The sequence below is a fragment of the Nycticebus coucang genome, chromosome 21 (genome assembly GCF_027406575.1).
Source record: "Nycticebus coucang isolate mNycCou1 chromosome 21, mNycCou1.pri, whole genome shotgun sequence".
Classification (NCBI taxonomy): Eukaryota; Metazoa; Chordata; class Mammalia; order Primates; family Lorisidae; genus Nycticebus; species Nycticebus coucang.
This window is the reverse complement of record NC_069800.1, coordinates 4,414,106-4,435,565: the sequence shown is the minus strand read 5'-3', so window position 1 is coordinate 4,435,565 and position 21,460 is coordinate 4,414,106. Positions and strand designations below refer to the sequence as shown.

At 38.1% G+C, this 21,460-nt stretch overlaps 1 protein-coding gene across 1 annotated transcript in view; it reads right to left on the bottom strand.

The window, feature by feature from the left end:
* LOC128573726 (sodium/bile acid cotransporter 7-like) overlaps positions 1 to 21,460 on the bottom strand; it is a 123,099-nt gene that overhangs the window by 66,119 nt on the left and 35,520 nt on the right. The window lies entirely within an intron of this gene.

The following is a 21,460-nucleotide window of genomic DNA, read 5'->3' as shown; positions in this document are numbered from 1 at the left end:
CTAAGCCAGAAAAGAAGGGCCTACATTTTTAGTCTTCTTAAACAGAACAACTGTCAGCCAAGAATTCTATATCTTGCAAAAGTAAGTTTAATAAATGATGGGAAAAACACAAGGAAACACAAAGGGAATTTGTCCCTACTAGACCTGCCCTATGGGAAATACTCAAAACTGCATCATCTGCATCATAAATGAAATGACAAAATAGATACTAGTCACAAAAAACACCCTAAAGTTAAACCTTCCTGATAGTATAAAACTATAAATAGCACACAGATAAAAACACAAGGTATCATCCAACATGATGAACATAATGGTATCCTATATATTAATAATATCGCTGAACGTGAATAGTCTTAAAGTCCAACTTAAAAGACACAGACTGGCTGAATGGATGAAAGAATACATTCTAAGTATATGTTGTCCCCAAGAAACATACATAACTTGCAAGGGTTAAAGGTAAAGGGATGGAAAAAATATTTCATATGCTAATAGAAACCAAAGCAAACAAATATAACCATTCTCATACAGATGAAATAGACTTTAAATCAATAATGGTAAAAAAGACAAAGTCATTATAAAATAGTAAAGCAATTCAACAGGAAGACATAACAATACAATAATATAACATAACATAACATAACCATAATAAATGTATATGCACCTAATACCGGAGCTCCCAGATACATGAAGCAATCCTACAAGATCTAAGCAAAGAACAAACAGTCACATCATAATTTCTGGGGACTTCAACACCCTACTGATATAGCTGGAGATATCATCTGAGGAGAAAGTCGATTAAAAAAAACAAAACAGATTTAAATAAGACTTTAAGACAAAAAAACTCAACAGACATTTACAGACCATTCTACCCCCAAACTACTGAATATACAGTCTTCGCATAAGCACATGGGACATTCTCCTACACTGATCATATTTTAGGCTACAAAACATGTCTCAGCAAATTTGAAAAAATCGAAATCATACCTTCTCAGACCACAGTAGTATAGAACTGGAAATCAGTTCCAAGAGAAACACTCAAATCTACAAAGTCACAGAAATTAAACAACCTGCTACTGATTGCCTCTTGGTTAAATGATAAAATTAAGAAGGAAATCAAAAGATTTCTTGAACTGAATAGCAGAGGGGACACAAGCTATCAAAATCTATGGGATACATAGTACAATAAAAGCAGTCCTCAGAGGAACATAGATAGGCTTAAATGTCTACAATCAAAAAGACAAAAAGATCAAAATTAACAACCTATGTCACATCTCAAAGAAGACTAAACCAAACCCACAACCAGCAGAAGAAAAGGAATAATGAAGCTCAGAGCACCACTAAAGGAAATGGAAACAAGAAACACAATACAAAGTATTACTGAAACAAAAAGTTCTTTTTTTGAAAAATGAACATAATCAATAGATCACAAGCCAGATTAACCAGAAATAGAAAAGAAAGTATTCAAATAAGCTTACTCAGAAATGAAAAAAAAAGATATTAAAACTGATTCCACAGAAATATAAAATGCCATCCATAAATACTATGATAACCTCTCACAAGCTGGAAAACATAGAGGAAATGGATAAATTCCTGGAAACATACAACCTTCCAAGACTGAATCATTTAAGAAGTAAAAATCCTGAACAGACAAATAATAAGCAACAAGATTGAAGCAATGATAAATAATCTCTTGACAAAAAAAAAAAAAAAAAAGCCTTGGACCAGATGGATTCACAGCCTATCAGACCTACCAAGAAAAACTGGTATCTATCCTACAGAAATTTGTTTGTAACATTGAGAAGGCGATAATCTTTCATACTAGAAGCCAGTATCACCTTGACGTCAAAGCCAGGAAAGGACACAATGAAAAAAGAAAACTGTAGGCCAATGTCCTTACTAACAGTGATGCAAAAGTCCTCAATAAAATATTAGCAAACAAAACTCAACAGCATATTGAAAAAATAATTCACCATGAGGAAGTGATGCAGAGATGTTTTAACATACACATATCAACAAACGTGCTTCACATCATACACAGAAGCAAAAACAAAGATCATCTCAGTGATGCAGAAAAAGCATTTAACAAAATCTAGCACCCTTTCAGGATAGAAGTCCTCAAGAAATGAGGCAGAGAAAGAATATACTTTAAAATGACAAAAGCCAAATATGGCAAACCAACAACCAACGTCATCCTGGATGGGAAAACGCTGAAAATATTCCCTTAAGAACTAGAACAAGACAAGGGTGTCCACTGACACCACTTCTCTACAACATAATACTGGAAGTTGTAGCCAGAGAAATCAAGCAAGAGAAAGAAATAAAGGATATCCAAATTGGGAAAGAGGAGATTAAACTATCCCTGTTCACTGAGGATATGATCTTTTATCTAGAAAACCCTAAAGACTCTCCCCAAAACTCTTAGAATTTATAAATTCAGCAAAGTCTTAGGTTACAAAATCAATGTACACAAAACAGTGTATTTCTTTATAATAACAGTCAAGCTGAGAATCAAATCAAAGACTCAGTTACGTGCATAACAGCTATAAGAAAATAAAATGTCTAGGAATATACTTAACCAAAGAGGTGAAAGATCTCTAAAAGGAGAACTACATAACATAGATGAAAGAAATCATAGGTGACACAAACAAAATGGAAAAACATCTCATGCTCTTGGACTGGTGGAATTAACATTGCTAAAATGTCCACACTGCCCAATGTGATTTATAAATTCAACACAATCCCCATCAAAACCAATGTCACTTTTTTTTTTTTTTTTTTGAGACAGAGCCTCAAGCTGTCACCCTGGCTAGAGTGCTGTCACATCACAGCTCACAGCAACCTCCAACTCCTGGGCTCAAGCGATTCTCCTGCCATCGCCTCCCAAGTAGCTGGGACTACAGGTGCCCGCCACAATGCCTGGCTATTTTTTGGTTGTAGCCATCATTGTTGTTTGGTGAGCACAGGCTAGATTCGAACCCACCAGCTCAGGTGTATATGGCTGGCGCCTTAGCCGCTTGAGCCACAGGTGCCGAGCCAAAACCAATGTTACATTTTACAGATCTGGAAAAAGTAATTCTGTATTTCACTTGGAACCAAAAAAGAATCCAAGTAGCCATAGCAATCTTAAGCAAAAGGAACAAATCTGCAGGCTTCACATTACTGGACTTCAAATTATACTATCAGGCTAGAATAACTAAAACAACATGGCAGTGATATAAAAGTTGAGATACAGACCAACGGAACAGAATAGAGCACCCAGATAGACAACCATCTACCTGCAACCAACTCATCTTCAACAAAGCAGACAATGACATTTACTAGTGAAAGAAATGCCTATTCAGTACATTGTGCTGGAAAAACTGGATAGCCACGTGCAGAAGAATGAAACAGGACCCCCATCTCTCTCTACATACAGAAATAAATTCAAGATGGATAAAAGACTTAAATGTACGAATTTCAGAAGAACATGTTGGAAAAACTTGTAGACATCAGCCTACACAGGAATTTACCCAAAGGCAAATACTGCAACAAGAAAAATAAATAAATGAGACTTGTTTAAATTAAAAAGCTTCTACACAACAAAAGACATAATCAGAACAGTAAACAGACAACCTACTGAATGGAAGAAAATATTCAAACTATTTGGGGTGTCCATAAAGTTTGTGTGCAATTTAAAATAGCCAACTATTTAAATTGCACACGAACTTTATGGACACCCTGTATATCTGATAAAGGGCTAATATCCGGAATCTATAAAGAACTCACACAAATCAGTAAGAAAAAAATGAACATCCTCATTAAAAAGTGGGCAGAAGATATAAATAAAATGTTTTTAAAAAAAAGATAGAGAAATGGCCAACATACATGTGAAAAAAATGGTAAATGTCGGGCAGTGCCTGTGGCTCAAAGGAGTAGGGTGCCAGTCCCATACACCAGAGGTGGTGGGTTCAAACCCATCCCCGGCCAAAAAAAAAGGTAAATGTCATTAATCCTCAGGGAGATGCAAATTAACACCATAATAAGATACCACCTTATTCCTGTCACAATGGCCATTATTGAAAAGTCAGAATACAACAGATGCTGGTGTGGATGCAAAGAGAAAAGAATACTTATATACTAATGGTGGGACTGGAAAGTAGTACATCCTCTTTGTTTTTTGTTTGTTTGTTTTTTGTTCAATATTTGGATTTTTATTTTGTACCTGTTGGAATGTTACATATATCATTATGGATGTAAATACAGCATAGGATAGATTAATTTAGCCAAAATAATTGAGATTATTTCAATATTAAATATAAATCAGAAATAACCACTTTTTAACCTCATATGAATGGTATGCATAGTTCAAGTCAATGATAAATATACAGCAAGACTATAAATAAAATGTTCATAATAAAAGATTTCCTCTTAAATGACAGTATTCTTTCGTACATCTATTCCTCACATAAATAGGTTGTTTTGGCACTCATTCTTCACTGCTTCTTAAAAGATCTGGCATCATAACCAGATATTATTGGTTTTATGTAGTATGGAAAGTTTTCCAAGAAATAAATGTAGACTTACATTTGACCCAGTACATCCCACTATTGGTATGTACTCAAAGGAAAAGAAAAGACATTTTATCAAAAAGATACCTGCACTCTAATGTTTGTCATAACACAATTCACAATCACAAAGATGTGGAGTCAACCTAACCACCTATGAATTCATGAGTGGATTAAGAAAATGTGGTGTGTACATACACACACACACACAAAAAAAAAAAAAAAAAAAAAAAAAACACGCCGTGGCAGAATACTTAGCCATAAAAAGGAATGAAATAATGTCTTTTGCAACAACTTGGATGAAACTGGAGACCATATCCTGAGCAAAGTATGTCAGAAATGGAAAAAACAAATAGCACATGTACTCTGTAATAACTGGAAGCTGAATGATGATCACACAGTGATAGAAAGAGATGTAGAAGTCATTGGAAATCAAGAAGGGGTGGGTTTGAGACAGAGTGATGGGCAAACCCTTACTTATTGGGTACAGTGAACACTATCTTGGTGACGGACACACTAAAAGCCCTGACTTAAGCATTATACAGGATACCTATGTAACAAAAACATTTGAATACCCTTAATATTTTGAAATAATTTTTTTTTAAATATCACAGCAGAGGTACAAAGTACTCTACTGTGGAAAGAAAAGTTTAATTTTGTCTGGGCATTTGCAATGACTTCTTAAGAGGGAATTAGTATCTGATCTGTGCCTTGATTGATGAGCAGAACTTCAACTAGTAGATATAAGCGGATAAGGAGCTATTATAGAAACAGCCAGCTCTGTTTCACTGACTACAAGAATCAGAAGTATTCATCAGACAGACAAAGTTCTCAAGGTGGCTTGAGGGCCAAAACTGCTGTAATAGGAGGTCATGAATTCCCAAGTATAGACCAAAGGCCAAGAAGTTTGTCCAGATGATCAAAGGAGCTAACTCAGGAAGAAATGTGCATAGAAAGTTCACACTAGAGTTTAAGGTTTCTCAAGCTATGTTCACTAAATCAAATTGGTGAATACTGATAGGCATTTTTTTCCAAAGTGGAAAGGAGGGAAAGAAAAGGGGAAAGGTGGATAGGACAGGGGAAAGGAAAATGGGAAGAAAGGAGAAGAGAAAGTGAATTACACATGAGTAACTATGTTTTGGAAAACTTTTCAGTTTCTTTCTGTGAGTTATATATATATATATTTTTTTGAGACCGAATCTCACTTTGGTAAGAGTGCTAAGGCATCATAGCTCACAGCAACCTCAAACTCCTGGGCTCACATGATCCTCTTGCCTCAGCTTCCTGAGTAGCTGGGACTACAGGTGCCACCACAATACCGGGCTACTTTTAGAGACGAGGTCTGGCTCTGGCTCAGGCTGGTCTTGAACTGTGAGCTCAGGAAATCCACCCACCTCAGCCTCCCAGAATGTATGGGTTGTATTTTAAAGAAAATGAAAACCATTCCTTTAGAGGGTCCCACAAGTCCAATATATCAGCACTTGATTAGAAACCAGCTCAACCCACCTAGTATATTCAGATCATTAGTTTGGACCTGAGGGCTCTTGGGAACGAATAATCTGCTTGAAAATCTTATTGCACTATGCAGAATGTTCTCCTCCTTAGATACAGAAGACATAGCTTGATGTCTTCACAATGCAAGTGAAGTTTAAAGGGTCATTTCCAAAGTTTTATTGGAGATAAAGAGATTATCTTTCACAAACGAGAGTTATATTATACACCTATCTTTCATATGAAGTTGTTTGGTTTCTATAGACTCTTTATTAAGGGCGTGGAAACTGTGGCAATAGGCTAAAGGAGTCTGGTTTGATCTTTATTGTGGCAACCCCACAATCAAACCCAAATCCTTTAGCCTATCTCCACAATTTCCATGTCCTTAATAAAGAGCCTATAGAAGCCAAACAACTTCATATGAAAGATAGGTGTATATCTTTTGAAATATAATTTCAAAAAGAGAATAAATTAAGAAAGCATGAAGATCTACAATTAATGCAATAAAGCAGATCATACTTCACCAAGAAGCAGTTTAAAATGACAAATTTACGGGTGGTGCCTGTGGCTCAGTGAGTAGGGCACCGGCCCCATATACCGAGGGTGGCGGGTTCAAACCCGGCCCCGGCCAAACTGCAACCAAAAAAAAAAATAGCCGGGCGTTGTGGCGGGAGCCTGTAGTCTCAGCTACTCGGGAGGCTGAGGCAAGAGAATCTCTTAAGCCCAGGAGTTGGAGGTTGCTGTGAGCTATGTGAGGCCACGGCACTCTACCGAGGGCCACAAAGTGAGACTCTGTCTCTACAAAAAAAAAAAAAAAAAAAGACAAATTTACACAGGTCTTTATTTTTTCCCAAAAATATTTTGGTCTAAAACAATCCGCCTAAATTCAATTGATTTAAAAAGTAAAGAAAAAAATACCAAGATCACAGAGCTAGTTAGGCACAGGGCCAAAAGAAGAAGCTATCTTCTGAGATTTAATTTATTGAGATTTCCATAACTGCATACTTTAGTAGTAAATTATTGAGAACAAGTCTCCTATTTTCAAGAGTAACAACTTCATAAAAATTCACAAATACACATGCAACCTGCATGCAGTCAGTACGCAGATAAACTACAGATATTTAAAATGCAACTAATCAAAAGAAATCAAATTATTAAAAATAATTTGCTAGTCATAATATATGCAGATATTCTAATATTGACAAAGGACAATTAGATTAATAACAACTTTTCAATGTTTGTGCATAACTGTTTAAGATAGACATGGTACCTGTTTGTTTTTGTGGCTTATTTTCTTATTTGTTGGAGTGGAGCTGGGATGGTTTTCTGGGCTTCAGAGTTTAAAGGAAACATCCTATAAATCTATTATTCAATTCCCTTTATCTAATTCTAAATTCTCAGAGCAATCCTTCAATTGCTAATGTGGCTTCCTATGCCCTTTAATTTCTAAAGGAGTTATCTTAGATATCTGACATGAGTATTCCAGGTTAGGACAGGAAATATTTAAACAAAAATATTGAGAACTTATAATACAAATTAATAAACTGAAATTATCCAGTTTATTAAATTTATTTAAACACCAACCATCTTATATTTCATCTGTTTTGTGTCATCTACTAAACTGAAAGTTTTATAAATGTACTATATACATACAGGAAGCTACAGCAAGCACATGCCTGGGCATGCTCAGTGTGTGTATGTGTTTGTGTGTAATTTTTTTTTTTAAGAGACAAGGTCTTGTTCTGTCACCCAGGTTGGAGTGCAGTAACACACTTATAACTCACTGCAGGCCTGACCTCCTAGGCTCAAGCAATCCTCCTGCCTCAGCCTCCTGAGTAGCTGGGATTATAGGTGTGCACCACCACACTCAACCCAACATAGATTTTTGAATAAATCAATGAAGTGAGTGAATGCATGAATAAAAGATCAAATTCTTGAGACAGTAATGGTTACTGATTCAGAAAACCAAGTGATGTGATCAATGACAAACACCTTTGCAAATAATGATAATGCTGGTGCTTGCTTGACATGTTCCCTCACAATTTACAAGTATTTCCACGTACAAATTTATGACAAAATTATGTAAGCAATCCTATGAAGTAAGTACATATATATTATTGTTCCTCAAATGAAGAACACAAAGCTCAGCAAGGCTCAGGGCTTATTGGAACCACAAGGGGAATAATGGTAAAAGCAGGAATCAGGCACATGTTTTGCTTCCAAGGCAGGTGTGTTCTTTGATGCTCAAGGTCAGGTGGCCTACCAACAAGGGAGATGATGCTGTGCCACAGCACATTAAGCTAGAGTTATTTAAATAATGCTCACCCAAGCTCAGAACTCGTCCCTGTGTCTCAGATAAAGTCAGATTAAAAGGTGGTTTTAGTGATGGAGAAGGACTCTGAAACGGGAATCTGGAAAAGCTAAACAAAATGCTTCAAAACCAAATTTCTGAAAGACACTCCCAGTGCGATGGGAAAGGAATGAAACAAAAAGAAATGAGAAGAGATGAAAGATACAGGGCGAAAATTAGGATACATTAGTGCCAGGGAAGCAGAAGGAAGGTGGACATGAGTGACTGTGGCATTAAGGGGTTAAGGTAGGGTATTTCCAGGAACTCTGGCCTTAAGTCACTCCAGGAATCTAGGGAGGGGATTGCTGGTTTCTCATGGAAGATAAGAAGTGAGAATTGGCCACCGTTGGCTTTGGTGACTAAAAAGCTGTTAAGAGGATACTTCTTGGGCGGTGCCTGTGGCTCAAGGAGTAGGGTGGCGGTCCCATATGCCAGAGGTGGCGGGTTCAAACCTATCCCCGGCCAAAATCCAAAAAAAAAAAAAAAGTGGTTAAAGAGGATACTTCTACTTAGAGTAGTAGAAATAGAAGATAATTTGAGAAGCATTCAAGTTAAATGAGAAAATTCTAAGTTACACACAACAATTCTGAAAAATCTAGGTACATTTCAATAAGTTTTACAGTAGCTTAAACATAGTCAACTCTTTCCACCTCCTAAGAACTCTCACCCCATCCAGAAGATAAGATTAAAGCTAAAAGATGGGGATGGTGAAGAATAGGGACATAGAATTTGTCGTCGCTGATGCTGTTACTTCTGTTCTTTCGTTTGCCAAAGAAAGTTTTATTAATCTAATTGTCCTTTGTCAATATTAGAATATCTGCATATATTATGACTGTTCTTCTCATTTCCCAGTCTGTGGTTAAAAAATATACATCTGCCAGCTTCCAAGAAGGCTTAACACTGACAGGGTTTTTTCAGACATAGATTCCCCCAGGATGCCACTAACCTTCCACTATAAGCCAAAATAGAAACCCCATTTAGCAGAAGAGAAAGACAAGAATCAGAAAGGCCTAGTGACTGCTGAAGCCACTGATCAGATTTCCTTCTCACTCCTCTCTCTCTACTGGTAAGATCTACTCTCACTGCCTTTATAAATGTTTCAATGAATCTTATCTTCATGCATTGGATTAGCAAGACCAACTCCCCACTGATAATGCAAAATAACCCTGAAATGTTTCAGGCCTAGCTGATAAGTCAGAAATTGAACTTTCAGTCTCCATTGTCTCCATTTGGACTATGATGATCTTGATCTTTCACCTCTAGCGAAAACCTCATAGCTATACTTTTAAAGTTAGTAATGAGTGCTTCATTTGCTTTCCAAGCAGATAGAAAATCTATTTTAAATACACTTAGACTGCCATGACCTTCGTCCATGACTTGAAGAATTCACCACATGTAGTAATTTTCTTTGCTCAGGGGACATTCTTAAATTTTCTTTGAAGAGATTTGGGCACCAACCCCATTGATAAAACTAATCTCTCTCTCTCTCTCACACACACTGTGCACACATATACTTTCACGTGTTGCCTTTCTTCTACATCCAAAATCAAAATGTTTCTTTAATCCTTAAACCTTCGAAAAAGAATACAAGGTGGCCATAAAGTTTGTGTGCAACTTTTAAATTTTGCACATGAACTTTATGGCCACCTTGTACAATAAAAATGCTAACTAAAATACATTTATGTTCGGGGCGGGGGGGGGAATGCTGCTGTTAATGGAATTTCTCTCTTCAGTAGGTCCTTGGTCTCAGGGATTCAAAGAATGAACCCAGGGACCACAGATCAGTAGTAAGATAGAACTTATTACACAGAAAGGAATACAGAAGGAGTAAAAAGCACCAGAGCTCCAGCAAACGAAAAGACCCAACGGGAAGTCTAGGGGCATAATACAGTCTGCAGAATTACATTTGGCCAGGATTTGGTAGATGAAAGACACCTGTTCACAGTTAATGAGCGTATTAACAAATGAATGAATGCAGTCCCTCCCGCTGGGGCAAGATTAATCAGAGTTTTTGCCTCAGGGAAGGAATTGAGTAGGGTATGTGCTCCCTACTCAAGGTGGAGCCACCCAAAACCCTTCAGGCTTCTTTGTTCTTGACCTTGCTAGAGCCCAGAAGGTGTGGCCTGGAAAAGAGCAGCCCCTTTGTGCCTAGCGATAGAGGTCTGATTTCTGAGCTCACCTGGGCCTAGATAATGGAGGCGGGGGTGGTGAGTGGGGGTGGGGTTCCTCTGTCCAGCCCTGATGGGGGAACCCTGTTCACAGCCACACACAAACCCTTTCCCCCTCCTTCTCCTCCTCTCCTTCTAAAACAAAGACACAAAGGATCTGGCTAGCCCACCCCCCAGAAGTTCTCACCAAAAGACCCTAAACCTGGCAGGCAACCCAGCCAGCCCCATATAAAAGTGGTCTCTAATTGCTCCTCACACACCATCTTTGTGCTGTCCAGGCTGGTCACCCTCCCCTTTCAATAAATCTGACCCAAACATCTCTTCTGTGGCCTCATCTCTGGGCATCACCATTTACACCATTCGGTTCATAGGTCTACAAGGAGCAAATAAGGTCCAAATCCCTAAACTGAAGTTCCGGTTGTTCTACACAGGTGGGTGGAGCTGACCTAACTTGGTGTGATTTTGGTTTTTTTCTACACTAAAATATGGGAGGTTCTGGTATGGAACTGGAATGAGGGTCTGCAAGAAAGGAGAGAAGGCCAGTCCAGAGACTAGGAAAGACTTAACCAAAGGAGAAAAGGAGAGTGGAGGGAGACCAAGTGTCAGCATACTCCCCACGCAGTTGTGAAAGGCTTTTATTAGCCTTTTCAGTATAGCCGGAATGGGGCTGAGAGCCTAGTGTGGGTCAGGATTATGGATGTATCCTTGGGTCACGATTGTCGATGGGTAGGGTGTTTCCAGGAACTCTGGCCTTGAGGCGTTCCACGAATCTGGGAAGGAGATTGCTGGTTTCTGACCTGATTTTCTAAAATGGCTGCACTCCTGTCAGGGTTATGAGAATTCCCTTCCCACAAAAAAGGAAAACAGTAATTTAATGATAAAGGTTGATCTAAAACTATCCCATTCTGTTTTGCCTATTTCTGTGAGGTTTGTAATATGAAATAGATATTATTAAATACTGTAATATCACACTAAATGTAAGCTTTAAAAGACAGGTTGCAGGGGCTCAGAATAAAACACCCCAAAGTATGGGGTGCCTTCACATATGGAGTATTTTTGAGCTAAAGGGGATAAGAGAGACCCCTGAAGTCAGAGGGGTCTCAGACTTCAGACTCTCAGACCTTCCTCCACCCACCTGTCCTTCATCCTGCCCCATAGACAGGTTAGGGGAAAGGCATATCTTATAGAGGCACAGAAAGGAATCTGAAAGAAAAAACTGGCCTAGCTCAGTTGCCCCCAGTTTATTTTCACTAGATCATATAGCATTTTTTCCAGTCATGTTTCTCCATAACTATATGCTTCTTTTCTCACTTAGCATAAAAACATAGTTTTCCTAGTCTCTAGGTCTTCATTTCTGAAACCCCTCTTCAGTCACATAAAACTTGGGCTAAATAAATTTGTTATGCTTTTCTATTGTCAATCAGGCTTATGGGTGAGCAAAGGATTACTTTTCTCCCTATAAGATCTTGTTGTCCTTATTATTCCTTATGCAGAAAATAGTACTTAAAGTGGATACGGAACTTCTGGTTAACTGCCGCATTCTATTTGTAAAGCTGGATGGTGAATATCGAAGTGTTTGTTATGCTTAACTGTTAACATGTGTTTTATACACCTTTTCTAGCTATGATAGATTTCATAATTTTAAAAAGAAGGGGGATTCCTGAACCCTTCCACCACACCTAAGGTAGATATAAATAACTTAAATTTATTTTTCTAATCACCCAGGTAATACCAGTGTAAATAGTGAATGAAATTTATTTTGGAAAATAAAAAAAAAAAAAACATAAATAACATGCCTATAACCAGTATACTGCTATTACTGCTAAAGGTGCCTATTTTCATGGTTCAGATTACCCTGCTTAGCCTTAAACACAGAAAACATGGAGTTTAGCATAAATATTACTCCCAGACCTGTCTGGAAGCTCCTTCTAAACTTGCCCTGACTTCCGTAATTCTTAATGTTTTTCTTTTCTTTTTTCCTTCGGAAATCTGAGGACAGAAATCCTTAATTATATTTCTCTCCTACCTGTCTTAATATATAGATTCTCAAAATTCTACAAAGCTATATAGCTTTGTAACTTTACTTCAAAGTAAATGTTTCATGTTCACTTCACATTTTTAGACAATAGCTTTTAGCAGAATCCTTGCAAGAAGAAATAGGTAAAAGAAGAGAGTGCATCTTTTTTCTAAACCCTAATTTTCTTGCTTTTTCCCTAAACACCAGCATAAATGGTAGACAGATAAAATTTATCTACAACAACATGAAAACCGGATAACCATGTCTTGAACCATAAGAGGACAATTTTTTGGTATCTTTAAAAAAAGTTATTTTTTAGAAGGAATCTCTGTGGTAGTTACTGTAAGGCAGAAGTAACTTGAATTTAAATACGATCAGTCTCTTAGCAAGTCTCATGAAGGTTAGAACCTTTGCATAGTTTTGGAGGGAAAAAAAATCAAATTTTTTACCACAGAACTTTATATTTGGAACAGAATCTTAAACTAAATTAATGCACATGGTTTCAAACAACATATAAGCATGTATTCTATGCTTCTCATATCAGAATAAAGAATAAAACATTCTGATCTGTCTTCTTATATTTGACAGTGAAATTAGAATTTGCCTAATCTTATCATTTTTTCTTCTATTTAAAAAAGGAACTATAACCACATGTGTACACACACACCATCACCACATCATCACCACCAGTTAGACCACATCAACAGCATACTCTACAGTTTGTACCCTACAGCATACCCTGCAGTTTTGAAAAACTGTGTTTAAAATGCTGGTATGTAACTGAGATAACGCCGGAAAGGCTATGTTAACCACTGGGATAAAAATGTGTCAAATGGTTTATGAAGTGAGTGTATGATGCCCCATAATCATATCATTGTATACACTTATGATTTAATAAAAAAATTAAAAAAAAAAAATATTTTGTATTTTTAATACATTTAAAAAGTATTTTTAACATTGTAATATTAAAAATAAAAGATTTTTAAAAGTAAAAAAAAAAAAAATAAAAAAAAAAATAAAATGCTGGTATGAATAAATAACAGTCACACAAAAGAACCTAAGCATGTTTCTAGTATTGAAACAAAAACAGTTTAAATATCAAAGCCAGGGCGGTGCCTGTGGCTCAGTGGGTAAGGCACCAGCCCCGTATACCGAGGGTGGCGGGTTCGAACCTGGCCCTGACCAACTAAAACATCAATGACAACTGCAACAAAAAAGGAAAAAAAAAAGAAAGTTTGTTCCCCAACAGCCTTTTGCCCATGACCTAGAGGTCAGCAAAGAAAAAAAAAATATCAAAGCCACAAAATAAAACTGTCAGTGAGCTATATCCCTAAACAGTCTCATTTAAATATCTAAAAGATATACTGGTGGTCCAGTCTATATACATTGTTATGCACATACATTGGGTTCCTTTTGCTGCTAAAAGTGATTACAAATTCCAGTTAGCTCACTGGAGCAAAAATAACCTAAGTTATGAAAACAGAAATCACTTTTTAATTTAACAAAAATAATGAAGTTACTTCTTTCCAAAGAATAAACTGTGAATTTAAAGGTATGCAATAACTCTTTAATTTCATGATAAAATCTTTAGTTAACCAATAATTTTACTGAAAATCATTTAAAATGAAAGATTTAAGCTCGGTGCCCGTAGCACAGTGGTTATAGCACTGGGCACCTGCACCGAGGCTTGTGGGTTTGAACCCAGCCTGGGCCAACTAAACAACAATGATAATTGCAACAAAAAAAATAGCTAGGCATTGTGGTGGGCGCCTGTAGTCCCAGCTACTTGGGAGGCTGAGATAAGAGAATAGCGTAAACCCAAGAGTTTGAGGTTGCTGTGAGCTGTGACGGCATGGCACTATACTGAGGGTGACATAGTGAAACTCTGTCTCAAATAAATAAATAAACAAATAAATAAATAATAAAATGAAAGGTGTATAAGTAACAGAAAGTTATATAATGACTTGTAAAATAAAAATAATCATTTCAAATGATACTATTATATCTGCATTCATTCCCAAATCACTAAAAGCAAATGCACAGTATACAACCACACATTTTCTTTAATATATGAGACCATATGCTAAACATGTATATTGATTAGGGATAGAAGGACATTAAAGTGGCTATAAGGAGGGGGAACAGAACTATGGTCTTCCGGAAAAGAAAGTTGGAAAGGGCCCTGAAGCAAAACAGGGAATTTAGGCAGGGAAAGCAGAGGGACCTAGTTAACCAAGTATGTGCTTTTCTCGTACAATATAACCTCTAGCCTTTGACACGTGACTTCAAGCCTATGAATGATTGCCCCTGAAAACAAAGATAAAGATCCCCATGACAGAACAATGTATACCATGATTGCCACAAACATCACAAGACTAACAGACGCCACCATACCACCACTAGTAAAATAACAATTAATAATTATTGACACAGGGTAAAGAAAATTGGATTGTGACAACTGGGGTAATCCACAACCAGTGGAACCAGGACAGCATGCCTGAAGGCCTAAAGGGAACCAATGGTAATTCTTATAGATAAATATTGCTTCTGTGTGACCTTTCCAAAGAGTGGTAAAGGGTCTCCTTTTACTAGAGAGAAGGGACCCTTTTCTACTCTCCCGGAAAAGTCTCTTCTCTCTAGTAAGAGGAGACCCTTTACCACTCTACTGGAAAAGTCTATATGCTTTACTTTAAATAAAATATACTCTTTTTACTCACTTCAAACTAACTTCACTTCCATTCTTCTACACTGGAGTCCCAACTGCCTTATTTTCCACACTCCCTATACATATATATATATATTTTTTTTTTTCTTGAGACAGAGTCTCACTTTGTCACCCTCAGTAGAGTGCCATGGTGTCATAGCTCACAGCAACCTCAAACTCTTGGGCTTAAGTGATTCTCTTGCCTCAGCCTCCCAAGTAGCTGGGACTACAGGCATCCACCACAATGCCTGACTATTTTTTTGTTGTAGTTGTCATTGTTTAGCAGGCCCAGACCAGTTCAAACCTGCCACCCCTGGTGTATGTGGCTGGTGCCCTAAGCACTGAGCAACAGGCGCCAAGCTGCCTTTCAATATATATTATAAAAAATTAATCCTCTCTCACATTTACTTCAACAAAAACCTATATTTGGTTAGCCAATAATAGTATTTTAGAGAAATATTAAACTTCAAATCATCTCTTACCTTTACCTGCAGATCATTTTCCCATAATCTGATATAAATCTGAAATAGTCTATTCATTTCACACAAGATGTGACCAAACTGGATTCTGCCAACTTCATTTCAGAAGTTTTATTTTCAAAGATTTAGGAAAAATTGTATCTACTCTGAGGTTTACAAAAATGCTTGATAATCATGAAATTGCATAATATAAACATTTAGAGAAATAGACCACTTTTAAGAAAACAAAGGAGATATCTCTAAATTCCACATTATCTTGCAACATTGATGCAAATAAATATACTTCAGAAGAATCTAGTGCTATGTGTTAATGTCAAGAAATGAGTGAACTTTGAACTTCTGCCAAAAAGACATTCGCGAACAAAAAACGAGAAGAGTCTTTTACATCAATATGGCTTAGAAGGTAATCACATAAGAAAGAGAAAGATAAATGCCATCTTTAAGCCAATTGACACCACTCTTAGATATACCAAAAAGATCCTTTCCCCAAATTCTTTTAAGGTTAATAGAAAGAAAACCATCGTGGGCGACTAGTCCAAAATTCCTCTAACTCCTCTACCTCACTAATTATGTGGCAAATAGGCCAGGTGCAGCAGCTCACATCTGTAATCCTAGCACTCTAGGAACCGAGGCAGGTGGATTGCCTCAGCTCAGAAGCTTAAGACCAGCCTGAGCAACAGTGAGATCCTGTCTCTAAAAAGTAAAGGCCAGGCCTGGTGTCTCATACCTGTAATCTTAGCACTCCGGGAGGCCGAAACAGGTGGGTTGCTTAAGCTCACGAGGTCGAGATCAGACTGAGCCAGAGCAAGACCACGTCTATAAAAAGAGCCGGGAGTTGTGGCAGGCGCCTGAAGTTCCACCTACTCAGGAGGCTGAGGCAAGAGAACCACTTGAGCCCAAGCATGTGAGGTTGCTGTGAGCTATGATGCCATGACACTGTTCTGAGGGCAACAAAGTGAGACTCTGTCTCAAAATAAATAAACAAATATGTGGCAAATCAAAGTAAATAAATACGTGGCAAATAGAAATAACGAAACCTTTGGTTAAATCCAACTATTTGCCGATTCCATTCTTACACCACCAAGCTAAATGTGACTGAGAAAAGACCTATAACCATGATGACTGGATTCACTTTAAATGCACATCCATGGATCTTAGCTGGGTCCTCAGGGCCGCCTGGCGATCCTACCACACTCTAAATTTAACGCACTCTCCTTATCTTGATGGAAATCTTACACCTTCTCCTCTCTTTTCAAACATTCGTGTTACCTACTCTATCATTACTCTCAGATGCTGACCTTTCTTCCTACTAAGAAAATAGAGGCACCAGAAGAGCACTCCCAAGTCTACCCCTCTGCTCCTCACACCCTGCCTTCCCTCCTCTTGTTATGGTCCCAGCTCCTGCTGAAACCCTTCCAGCCAATACCATTCTCCCTCATTTGATCAGATCCATTCCGTCAGCACTCTCTCTCTTCTAGCAATACTTTACTGTCTACTGTGCCATTCTCATCATGACAGAAACAGACATCTCTGCATTGTAAAAAACCCTGACCTCACATCGACCTCTAAATAAAGCCTCATTTCTCTCTTCCCTTTTATCACAAAGAACCTGAAAACAGGCACCTATTTCTAAAACAGACCTCCTGTCTCTAATTCTTCTTTACCCATTTCTTCCTCATGCTCACTCCAAACAAGGTTTTGTCCCAGTGTGCCACCAAAACCATTCTGGTCAGGTTACCATGGTTAATTCTCAGAATTTAACTTATGTAAGCATAACTTCTCACAGCGTAATTTTACACAGCTTATCAGAACCTCCTCCTTCAAACAATTTCTTCACATGGCTTCCAGGATACTTGGCTTCCTCAACACTGTGCTCTCCTGTTTTTCCTTCTCTCTCACTAATTCTCTGTTGTCTTTCCTGGTTATTCCTCAGTACCTTGACTTGTCAATGTTGGAGGGACCCAGGGTTCCCTGAACCTGAATGGGGATCCTTGAGCTTCCCCACTTTTACATTTATGTTCTCTTTCCAAGTAATTTCATCCAATTTGGGCTTTAAATACCATTGGCGGGGGGGAGGGAGGGTGAGCGAGAGTCTCACTCTGTTGCCACAGGCTAGAGTGCTGTAGTACCACAGCTCACAGCAACCTCAGACTCTGGGGCTCAAGTAATCCTCTTGCCTCAGCCTCCTGAATAGCTGGGACTACAGGCGCCTGCCACAATGCCTGACTATTTTTAGAGACAGGGTCTCACTCTTGCTCAGGGTGCTCTGGAACTGCTGAGTTCAGGCAATCCAGAGTGCTAGGATTACAGGCATGAGCCACCACACCCAGCTTAAATACCATTTTCTCACTGATGATTCCTTACATTACATCTTTAGAACTGAACTACAACTGTAATCTCTAATTCTGAGTTGGCATTTGCACTTGGATACATAATGGGCATCTTAACACACTAAAAAAAAAAAAAAAAAAAAAAAACTCCTGATCTTTGCCCATTCCACTGATACTGCAAGTATTCACCAACATCCAGTTTTTCTCTCCTCCAGGCCACATGAATGGCCATATGACTTATTCCGGGCAACTGAATATGAGCACAAGTACCATTTATCACTGCTAACCTGGGCAGTGAAAATCCCATTTGTGGTTCTCCAGTCTTTCTCTCTTGCTGTGGCAACTGTAAATGCTCTGTGTTCTGTCCAGATGGTGTACCTACAAGATGGTGGAGTCTCAATCAAGTAGGGTTCCTTGGGATTGCCAAAGATCTTCCCAAGACCCACATGGGACATGTAGCAAGTGAGAAATTTTCAGGATGCGGGCATATCCCCCCAGGCTAGTAGTCCCTGAACATGCTTTCACAAAGTCCTCTTCTCTATCTCAGCAACTTCATGTTTTCAGCTGCTCATTTAAAAACCTTGGAGGCCTTCTGGCCCTTCTTTTTCTCTCACACTCCACATCCAATTATCAGCACACCCTATACTTTGAAAATTCACCTAGAATCCAATCATTGTTACTGCCTCCACTACTACACTGCTTCAAAAGACACTGATAAGAAAATGACAAGACAAGATACAAACTAGTAGAAAATATTTACAAAGCATATTATCTAATAAAGTATTTATATCCAAAATATGTAACACTCTCAATGCTTATCAATAAGCAAACAAACCACCTAATTTTTTAAAATGAGCAAAAGACTTAATAGACATTTCATCAGTGAAGACATACAGAAAGCAAATAAGTACATGAAAAGATGCTCACCGTTATTAGTCACAGGGAAATGCAAATTAAGTTAAAACCACAATGAGACAGCACTACACACAAATTAGAATGGCAAAAATTAAAAAGACTAACAATACAGGACAAAGTGTTAATTAGGAAGTCGAGCACTAGAGCTCTCATTCACTGCTAGTTGGAATACTAAATTGTGTAACTACTTTGGGAAACAGTTTGACAATTTCTTTAAAAGTTTTAAACATACATATGTGGCAAAACAAGAGTGCTTGGATATTGATAGAAACTGTCCATATCAGAAGCTACTTATAGGAGATCTATCATTACTTATAGATAATTCTTGTTTTGTTGAGAGGTACTAAAATCTATATCTATGAAATGATACAGCTGTTCCACTCCTAGGCATTGACAAGGAAATGAGAACATATGTCCACTTAGAGATTTGTACATAGATATTCACAGTCAAAAATTAGAAACTGCCCAAATGATGTCCATTAACAGGTGAATGGATACATAATTTGTGGTATATCCACACAACATACACTACTCAGCAATAAAAAAGGAATGAACTATTGATAAACACAACCTAGATGGATCTCTAAATAATTATGCTGAATAAAAGAAGCCAGACAAGACCAAGAAAAAAAAAAAAAAGAGAGAGAGAGAGAGAAAGAGAGAAAAGAATATACACCATATGTCTCCATTATATAAAACTTTAGAAAATGCAAACTGATGTATAGTGACAAAAAGCAGGTCAGTCAGAGCCTGGAGAAAGGGAGGGCTAAGAAGAGCAGAAGGATGAGATGTCAAAGGGACACAGGAAACTTGTGAGGGTGACAGTGATACCGTTGGGATATTTGTCCCCTCGTAACCTCATGTTGAAATGTGATCCCCAGTGTTGGAGCTGGGGCCTGGCAGATGGTATTTGGGTCATAGAAGATCCCTCCTGAAAGGCTTGGTGTCATCCTTTTGGTAACCAGTTCTCACTCTATTCATTCCCCTGAGATGAGAACGCTGAAAAGCCTGCACTCTCCTTCTCTCTCCCTTGCCTCCTCCTCTGTCTCTTGCGTCCTCTCTTGCCATATGATACTCCTGATCCCCTTTGCCCTCTGCCATGATTGGAAGCTTCCTGGAGGTCCCCACCAGAAACAGATTCTGGCACCAAGCTTTTTGTACAGCCTGCAGAACTGTAAGATAAATAAACTTCTTTCTCCTTTTTTTTTTTTTTTTGAGACAGAGTCTCACTATGTCACCCTCGATAGAGAGTCATGGCGTCATAGTTCACAGCAACCTCAAACTCTTGGGCTTAAGCAATTCTCTTGCCTCAGCCTCCCAAGTAGCTGAGACTACAGGTGCCTGCCACAACGCCTGGCTATTTTTTTTGTTGCAGTTGTTTAATTGTCCGGGGATGAGTTTGAACTGCCCACCCTTGGTGTACGTGGCTGGCACCATAACCATTGTACCTTGAGCGCCGAGCCATAAACGTCTTTCTTTTTAAATTACTCAGAAAGGTAGACAGATACGTTCACTATCTCGATTGTGGTGATGATTTCACCAGGGTACACATATGTCAAAATATTAAACTACAGATTCATACAGTTTACTATATGTCAATGATATTTCAACAAACCTGTTTTAGAAAAAATACAGCAGGTATTCAGGAAATATTTTTGGAAAGCATCAAGTGGATGAAAATGAAAATAAATGTCAAGAACACATAATCCTAAGCATGAACTGAATTGGGAACCCATTATGCCTTCCCTCATTCAACAATATCTTTTCTGAATGAGACAATATAGGATGAAAAGGAGGAATAAGCTATCATAAAAGATGGGCCCTTCATATGAAAAGAAAAAATCACCTATAAAAAGCTTCTGAAATGGACAATTGCTACCTAGATAAACAAATGCAATTCTTTTGCCAGTCCCCTCAAAGTTGGGTAATTTCTTTGGACTCATCTTAGAAATCTGGCCTAATTTCTCCTTTTTATGTGATTTTCACTAGCCATTAAACACATCAAGTCTCTTTAGTTTGTTAAAAAAAAATTTAGAAATTAAGGATTCACCAATAGCATGTGTCCTCAGTCTATGAGTCTTGAATGAAAAGTCTCTTTCCTGGGACTCCTATATCCTTTGTCTTCCAATTTCCCAGTGAGGTAGAAAAATTCACCATCTCTATTTCTTTCATCTCCTATGCTCTTCTCTTTGAAATCCTCAATTCCTGGCTCGGCATCCGTAACACAGTGGTTATGGCTACAGCAACATACACCGAGGGTGGCAGATTTGAACCCAACCCTAGGCTAGCTAAACAACAATGACAACTGCAACAAAAAATAGCGAGGCACAGGGGTGGGCATCTGTAGTCCCAGCTACTTGGAAGGCTGAGGTAAGAGAATCACTTAAGCCCAAGAGTTTGAGGTTGCTCTGAGCTGTGATGCCACAGCACTCTACTGAGGGCGACACAGTGAGACTCTGTCT